The following is a 9,648-nucleotide window of genomic DNA, read 5'->3' as shown; positions in this document are numbered from 1 at the left end:
ATGCAGGTGTCAGCACTGGACAAGCTTCTTTATGTCTCCTAGGGTGGTCCTACTCTAGCATTTATGTGATGAAATATGTTATTATATTATGAGTTCCTTTCCTTGTATTTATCCTTTTTCTACAGTTAAGGCAATATGTGTGTGTTTAATTATTGAGGCCAGAAGGTAATATTCTCTCATTACAGGTGAGTAAAATAGGTGTTGCAAAATATTCATAATAAAGAGGGACAGTTTGATAGAAAAAACTCAGCCGCACTGCCTTTCTTGACTATAGTAAAGGTACGGGTTCCGCTTGCTTCTTGTTCACTGGTTGTACTAGTTAGAATTAGGTTTGGCTGCCTATAACAGAAAAATGAAACAAAGCAAAACAGTGGCTTAATCATATGGATCCTTCTTTCTGTTTCACACAAAAGACGTTCAGAGGTAGGCAGTTTGGGGTTGGGAGGCTTCATCCTTCCAGGTCTCTGCTCTGCCCTTCACGTGGTCCTTGTCTTCATCATCAAGATGGCTTCATCTGGTGCCAGCCGGCAAGTGGGGCTATTTTCAGCCAGCACCTTCCAGCACCCCAGCCATCACCACGTAAGGCTGAAGAACTGCCTGGTTGATTCATAGAACTGGGATAAATATTAATATGCTGTTGTTTTAAGCCACGAAGTTTTATTCCTTCCACTTGAGGGTAAAGAGAGAGGTTGTCGTGCAGCAGTTGATAACCTAAACAGCGTTCATCTGTTTATTCAGCGGATTCATAGCTAAGCACTATCCTAGGTGCTGAGGGTCCAGGTGTAAAAAGACAGAAAAAGTCCCTGTCGTCACAAAGCCTACCTTCTAGCTGCCTCCTTCCCCTAAGCACGTAATTCAAATCTTCCTTATTTTCTCCAGGCCACCATCCCCCGTTCTTATTTTACAGAGAAATTGAAAACTACTGGGTATGAATTCTTCCAACCTCATTTTTTCGCAGCAATATATATTCACCCAGATTTACACCCTCTCCTCTGCTTTTCATGGCGGCCTCCTCCACGGCTGCCCATGAGGAACCATCCCATCTCTTGTCCCTGGCAGTCTGTCCACCTGCTCTGGATCCCCGCCTTCCTCTCACTGTGTCTCCAGTTGTTTCTGCTCCGTGAGTTCCATTCTTTCATTATATAAACAGATTCAAGTTTCTTCTATTCTAAACGTTAATAAAAAGCTCCTCTTTAACCTTATATTCTCCCTCTAGCTTCCGCCCTCTTTTTTTCCCTTCACAATCAAGTTTCTAGAAATTGCAGTTTTCTCACTTTCTCCATTTTCTCACTTTCCGTTTACCCCCCAACTCCTGGAACCAGCTTCTGTGCCACTGAAATTGCTCTCAGCCAAGTCACTGTACATTTATTGAGCACCTACTGTGTGCCAGACACTGAGCTAAGCCCTGAAGATATAGAGTGAACAAGAGAGGCAGGGCCCTGCTCTCTTCAGCCTGCAGTCTAGTTGTGGGGGGGACAGATTTTAAGCAAATTAACTTAGAAATAGAGATACAATTACAAATTGGGGTAAGTGTTTGAAAGAAAATGGGAGGGGGATATTCTTGAATAGAATGGTTAAGGATGGTCTCTAGAGCCGGTGACACTTAAACTCATAAGGTAACCTTTTAAAAATTCCTTTCAAAGCATTTGACACTCCTAACTATTCTTTTCTTCTTCAAGTAAACTCCACACACTTGTTATGCTGATCCCTTTCTCCAACCCATCCAGTCGTTTCCCCTCTTTCTCTGTCCATCCTTTGTAAGGTATTGTTCCGGGTCCCACCCTCAGCCTTCTAGTCTCACTAACATCTTCCCCAGCCAGTTTCATCCACATCCATGTCTTCAACTACTGCCAATGTGCTGAAGCTCCCAAACCTGTCTGTCCAGCCCAGGTTGCTGCCCCAAGTCCTTGGCTCATTTATCCAGCTTCCTTCCCAGCAACTGCAGTTGGGTTTTCACCTGGCAGTTCAAATCCAGAGCTGAACCCAGTCTTCTCCTCCTACCATGCCATGTCTTGGTGAGCACTGATTCTTTTTTTTTTTTTTGTGGTATGCGGGCCTCTCACTGTTGTGGCCTCTCCCGTTGCGGAGCACAGGCTCCGGACGCGCAGGCTCAGCGGCCATGGCTCACGGGCCCAGCTGCTCCGCGGCATGTGGGATCCTCCCGGACCGGGGCACGAACCTGCGTCCCCTGCATCGGCAGGCGGACTCCCAACCACAGCGCCACCAGGGAAGCCCAGCACTGCTTCTTGAAGAAGCCTAAAACCAGGCAACCAGCATGGATTGCTCTATCTTCCTTTCTGGTCCCTCACCCACACCCACAGACATTTAAAAAAATTACTAAGTCCTGTTGACTCCATATCCTTTCTCTCTTCTGTCTCTATGCTTCCATTTCCATGCCCACTGTTCCTCTTCTTCTTCAGACACTTGGTCCCGGTTAAATCCCCATCCCCTCCTCTCCCCCTGTCCCCACATGGACAGAAGCCTCACTAGACTCCCTGCCCCCAGGTCTTTCCTCCAATCAACCCTCTTCTCTGCTATTAAGAGAGGCTGACATGTCTAACATTTACAATCGATCAGATCGTGCTGCTGTTCAGAATTCATCAATGGCCTCCGCTCTGGGTCCTGCTCCATGCTTTAATCCAGGCCCATCCCCCCAAATCCCCCTCCCCGAGGGATGTGCACAACTTGAGCTTGTGCCCTCACCCCACCTCCCACTTTGCCCCCAATCCAGAAATCCAGAACCCTGGGGTTCCTGCTGCACACAGTGCAGAAGGGCCTCCGTTTGTGTCCTTACACAGGCCCAGTAAGTATTCAGGGCAGGCAGTGTGCCCCCTCATCCATTCCCCGCTGTTCCCCTCATCTCCTAGAGCTGGGCATTCTTTTTCCTCTGCTGGCACTGCCCTCCTTGTCTGCCTGAGAGAGTAAAACTCCTACTCTTCACTAGGTTTCAGCAACATGGTCTCCCCGCCACCCCCAGCAAACCCAGGCTGCTTTCTGCGTTCTGGCTCCACAGTGACCCACCTCCCCGTGGCCGTCTTCTAACTCCTCTGAAGGCATTGCTGGCAGCTGCTCCTTTTCTTTGTATTTCTAGCCCCTCCTGGGTCTGTAGACGCTGTGAATAAAGGAAGCTACTTCTAGTAGCCAAGAAATGCATCTTGCTTGCCCAATTTCACCACTGCTTACATTCAATAGCATGAGGATTTGGAAAAAGCACACACCAGCATGGGCACATGGTGTCTTGTATTATTAATAATATTAGCTGCCCCGTGTACTGAGTCTTTTCCTGTGTGCTAGGCACTTTGATAAGGGCTTTACATACATGATCATATTTATCTTTACTATAGCCCTGTGAAGCACATATGGTTATTAAACCTGCCTCACAGATACAGAAACAGAAGCTCAGCAACGTTAAATGTCCCAGGTCATAAAACCAGGAAGGGGAAAGTCAGGTTCCCATCTAATGACTCTCATGCACACATTCTGCTGTATCGCGTCATGCTGTTCCGCACGCCGCATTAGAGCACCCTGTCAGCACAAAATGAGCGGTCGCTCCTCCTTCACCCATTACAAATGCATTTAAACATATCGAAGTATTCTTAGGGAATAAATTCCTAGATGATCTGCCAGTACTTTTCCTTGAGAAAAGATATAGAGCAACAATAAAAATAAACAATTAACCTGCTAACTTTTAGCTCCAATTTTATTTAGTAAGAGTGTTTGTAATAAGAGACACATTTTAGGTAGTTTTTAAACTTGAGTCCCAATAGAAAACTTGTTCCAAGGGATTATTGTGTGTGTATTTCTTTTTGTTTTGTTTTTTTTTTAGATTAAGCAATTAGACTGCTTTTAGAACAGAAACAGAAAGGGAGCAACAGTGTTGTGAATTAAAATTACTTTCCTCTTACCTGAGCCCATGAATCCTCAGATAGTCAAAATACGAATTCATTACGAATATCAATAATTAAGCAGCAGAGGGAAGATTTATCACGGCACTTATGTTGCCCACTGGCGTCAGAATCATGTGCTAACCTGCGCATCAAGATAAAATTCCCCTGCTGAGGTGCCCGGGAAGGCGTGCCATCACCACCTGCAGTAGAGTTAACTTGCTGTGCTTTTAGGAAATGCACGCATGTTAAGGATAAAGGCAAGAGAATATGTTGGCAATAGGCCGGGGCCAAAAGGGAATTTCAGCTTGCTGCTCCATTCAACTGACTCAGAATAGCATCTCTGAAGCTAGGAAGTCAGAGCTAGTGGGAAAGCTTACCAAGGCAGAATTGCACAGCTTCTCACACTTGCAGGGTAGAGGTTCTGCAGAGGTTCTGTCCGGTAGCAGCAGCAGCTGGCTACTGCTGTGTCTTTCTTCCAGCAGGCAAATGCCTGACGGCTCTCAGGATGCCTGACAAATAACCCCAGCAAACAGGTGCTATTTCCCCAAAGATCAGCAAGAATTGCACAGAATTCGACAGTGTCCAGCTCATGGCTGTTTAACACTCAAGGCCTCCCAATGGCCCTCGTTTTAGGGTAAGCTTTCAAAAGGGTGGGCCCTATTTCCTTCTTCTTCTCTGGCCCTCATCGTGCCCACTGGAAGCCTTAACACCTCTTCTGTTTTGGCTAGTTAATTCCCACATAATGAGTGGAAAAAGACTTCAAGTATGGAGACATCATGAAATTGTGCTTTTAAGGGTGAACTAATGATGAGGTAAAAAGCTCTCCTGTGGTAGGTTAACAATAAAAGGTATAAAAATGGCTATGTCTATTTTTATGTGCTCTATGTGCTAAGTTCTGTATGCCTTACAATCATTTTTGTCTTTACTCCTCGCACCAAGCTTGCAAAGCAGGCACTGATCAATCCTGTTTAACAGAGAAGGAAACCAAGGAAAACAATGGTTTTCCTTATCTATGTAGAAATAGATGCCCACCCACACTCATTCACTTATGCCCTTTCTTAATCATAATCCTCAAAGCCCACTAAATTCAAATAACTTCTTAGGTGCCTATTAGAGAATGTGATAAACTATATAGTTTTATACCCCATAACTAAGTCCAGACAGTTTGCTTTTTTAAAAAATCATGGTCATATTTAATAACAGTCTAAATTTATAATCCTAACACCAGTACTCCATTCTTCTACTTATTCATGTTAATATATTCTTGTTTTGATGTGATCCTACCCATTTAAAATGGGTACTACTCTCTCCTTATAATGGTTTTCGGGCATGTATTCAATTTACTTCTTTCCTCTGTGAGGAAAAATGGCTGTGGGTCTCACACAGATGCTACCGAGTAGAATGACCTTCAGCAAGCAGAGATAAACAAGAGCTGCTTTTCATCTCCCAACCATTGATTTTCTGCAAGGCAAACCACAAAGCTGCTTTGAAGTCCAGGAGAGAAGGGAGATAAAACTGAAGGGAAGAGTGGATTTGAAATAAACTTAATCTCTGTCATCTAAGTGTAGATGGCTATTGGCAAAGCTGAAACTGCCAGATTTTATCAAGAGAGAATTTAGATTATTCTTAAAAGAGGGTATTTTAAGTTGGTAAAACTGGGTTAGGGGAAGGGTAGTATAGAAAACAAAGAGAAATCTGAAAGGATCTTGGATAAAACTTAACTTAGCAGAAATGGTTGCTTTTAATCAAACAGTAGCAAGTGTGTAGTGTACAATCTGACCACTGTTCATAGTCTTCCCTTTCGTGTATATTGTATAATAGGACCACATATATGGATTGTAAGAGTAATTATTATTTGTGTCAAAATTTCTTATTTGAAAACAACATGGTAGATAAAAATTTTGGCTTGATAGTTTTACAGAACAATTAGGACTTTTTTAAAACACTCTTCCTTTTACAAAATGCTTTTCCATGAGCTTCAGCATAAGCCTGGGAGACAGGCTGGATCACTGCTATTATCCGTGTTTCATACATGAGGAACTAGAGCCTTAGAGAGCCTAAGTGAATCGCACAGGGACACACTGAGGGCCACTGGAGAGGCCAGAAGTTTCCAGGCTTTCTTACTCTTGGTCTCCTCTTCTATGCTCCTTCTAATCTGTGGTTTCTTAAGGGAGAGGAAAACTCTCTTCTTTCTCCTCTTTCTGAAACATGCATAGTTTTTCTCTGGGTGGTCTTTTGACAATTTACTCTTCATGTGATAGTGTTGAGATCTTGAGACATATTTCTTATTCTCAAGGTGTCTGGAGGTTAAATCCTGACAGGGGAGATTGGGAGGCCCTGCTCTGAGGATGGCTACGGAGGTTGGAGGTTGAGCTTCCTAAATAGTGCTGCAGGAAGCGGGATTTACCATGATTCTGGTGGGCTTAAGGGTACTTAGTGTTGTGAAAGGAAAGATCCTTGAGAAAGTTCAACTCTTCTCTCAACCATGAGCACTAAACAATTGGCAGCCAACCTGAAAGCCCAGCCCACAGTTCTTCCTCATTCCAGCCTTCCAAGATCTGGTTTAAACAAAAATACACATGCTGCGTGAGGGGCAGGGCATCATGGAGGAGTTAAGGTTTTACCTGCCTTTGAGATAACTGAATCACTCATGTGCTCTCATGGGGCAACAAAAACATGACCCGGAGCCAAGGTTTATCAGGTCAAGGGTCTATGTTGGGAATGACAGCCTTTAGAGATGCCAGTGGGACCCTTTGGTACTTTTTATACAACTAATTTGTATAAAAATTTAATTTAGCATTTTGTTTAGATCCTAAAAATCATCTTTTTATTCTAGCTGGTAAGTAATAATATCCTAATAAAATTTCAATCAGGCTTTACAATAAATGCCTAGCACTTTTTTTTTTTTTTTTTTTTTTTTTGCTGTACGCGGGCCTCTCACTGTTGTGGCCTCTCCCGTTGCGGAGCACAGGCTCTGGACGCGCAGGCTCAGCGGCCATGGCTCACAGGCCTAGCCGCTCCGCGGCATGTGGGATCCTCCCAGACCGGGGCACGAACCCGCGTCCCCTGCATCGGCAGGCGGACTCCCAACCACTGCGCCACCAGGGAAGCCCCTAGCACCTTTTTAAAAGGCTCAGTTAATGTCCTAGGCAGGATAAGGTAATTAAGAGGGCTAAATAATTGCGACAATTAATTTCCTCATTAATTTATTCTTTTTGATTTAATAGAATTAATTTAGCTGACAATAATGAACTTCAATATGAATTTTTATATTATTTCACTTAATCAAAACGGGCAGTTTTAAATTCACTTGAGTGTCATACAATTAATTATTTATAAGGCACTTAATATCGTCAGCTTCTGCTTGAGCTATTGTCATCTTACGGGATAGTTTCTGTACAAGTATGTAAAATCTTGCTTTATGTAAGTTATATAAGTCACCACTGAAATTTTAAAATAGCTGTTATATTGCTGCATAAGATTCATGTTAAAATGACATTTCCAGAATTTATGCTGAAATGAGTGGGTTAAGATGTAAATTATTTATTAAAATCATCTCCTGTAAATTATTTCATTCATTTACACATAAACACTTTAAAAAACTATGTGATTTACAAGTAAACATATTTTGGAATATGTGCTTAAATGCCTAATCAGCACATTTCATGCCCAATAAGTTTTGTAAAACATTAGTTAACCAGCAACCAGATAAATATCTATAGGTATATTTATTTCTGAACTAGTTCTTCTGAACCAGTCCTTCTCTATTACCTGGGATGCTGTTAGACTTAATCCCATTAGGATTCATATTAGTTCATTTAATATAAAAAGTGGGAGGGCTATTTTTAAAAATTACCTTGTTACCAGGAAAACACTCATCTCACGCCTCTTTTTAGGCATCAAATGTTGGCATAAATCAAGACTACCTGACGTCAACAATAAGGCATGTTGATATGAAAAAAAATTCTTGTTACAAACTAAACATAGATAAACCACAATTTAGGGGGACTATACGGTCATTGTTGTAGTAGCCCCAAAGTAGGGCTGAAAAACTTTTTAACACTGATCAGCCTCTATCAGATTAATTCAAGAAAGTACATAACTCAAACTAACCTCCTAGCTCTGAATCAATATTTTATAACTCTTTTTTTCTACACCGAGGTAAATGGATCGATCAGTGGAAATGGATTCTTCCTGTTTCCACTAGTTGCTCAGGGTGGGCCTTCATGCCAAGGCAAATCTCAGGAAGTCCTCTGCAGAGCAGTCATGCTAGGGCAGATGGACAAGGGTGGATAACACTTCTGGGACAAGAACCTCCTTTGTAAACAGGAATCAGGCTCTGAATAAGGAGTTAAAATGGTCACACTGAGCACTGCATTAGATGCTTTATCCTGTAATCTTGTATACATAATTAACGATGATTTGTGAGTGCAGAGATTGTTTTTAATCCTCATTACCCATTTAAAAAAAGATTCTCTTTCTTGGTTGTGCATTAGTATGCAAATCCCCCCCGCCCCCCCCCTCCCCCCGCACCGTGTCATTTGGCCTCAATCCAGTGGTCATATTCCTCACATGCCTTTCAGGTCCTTAATGACCCTATATGGAGTCCATGGTGATGAATGCAAGGTACATGGGATTATTAATGATCTTAAAGATAATTTTAGAAAAGATATGATATCTAACAAGTAATAAATTATCAGGATTGTTTATCTTAGGCATAAAAGTAATTTTTTTTTTAGGTTAGCAAGTGACCTAACTGACCTCTATTTCTTCTCTTGTATGATTAATAGACCTAGAAACTAGCTAACCACCTCGTCTCCTTGTTAGTCCCCCTCTTCGGCTTTCCACACTTGACTGGGAGGCTGATACAAGGACTTTTTTCCAATTCTTCGAGCCTGGTGCCTGGCAAAGACATAGAAGACAAAGGTTAAAGGCCAACTTTGACCCGATATACCAAGGACTTGACTGTAGACAGAAACAATGTGGTTCTCTACCAGAGATGTGTTTTCTGGATAATGCTGTCTTGGAGTTGAAGAGGTAACTTAATACATAGCAAGAGTTCCTGAGAACAGTGGTTCTCCCCTCAGATTGGGGGAATGCAGATACTTAACTGCATTTTTTTTTTTTTTGAAAATCTTTACTTTTGAGTGGGTGGATATGGAAGGGGCAGTGAGAGTGGCATCTGCTAGGAGCTGATACTAAGTGGCACATCTACAAATGTCATAGAGTCAACAGTGAGTTTAATCAACATTATTCTGTGCTTCATTTTTGTATCCTATGCCTTAATATAACACAGGCCTGACCTAAATTTGACCTGTAATAGATGTGTAATGGGTTGAAATTGGTGTTCTTTCCCTTCTCTATCTGTATGTTGTGGACAGAGAAATGTGTTAAGAATCAGGAAAGCAGAATTGTAATTCTGGATATGTCTTTTACTAGCTATGTGAGTTTTACAAACTCATTTCACTGTTCTTATTGTTTGGACAACGATGCTTGTATTGGATGATCTTTAAATTCCTTTTACCTTCATGATTTATAATCTATAGATAATATAATGACCATAGGACGGTTAAAATCAGTAGTTTTCTGGTAAATATTATTGACTGGCTTTCAAAAAAATAAAAAATAAATAAAAAGAAAACTGTGATTTATGATGTTTGTCTACTTCTAAATACTCCTGCTGTGGCCAAGTTTAAGCTACCAAGGTGAGATCACTGAACGTGGAATTGGGAAGAAATGGGCATGTTCAGCTATTCCAAGC

The sequence above is a fragment of the Globicephala melas genome, chromosome 5, assembly GCF_963455315.2.
Source record: "Globicephala melas chromosome 5, mGloMel1.2, whole genome shotgun sequence".
NCBI lineage: Eukaryota > Metazoa > Chordata > Mammalia > Artiodactyla > Delphinidae > Globicephala > Globicephala melas.
This window is presented reverse-complemented; position numbering follows the sequence as displayed.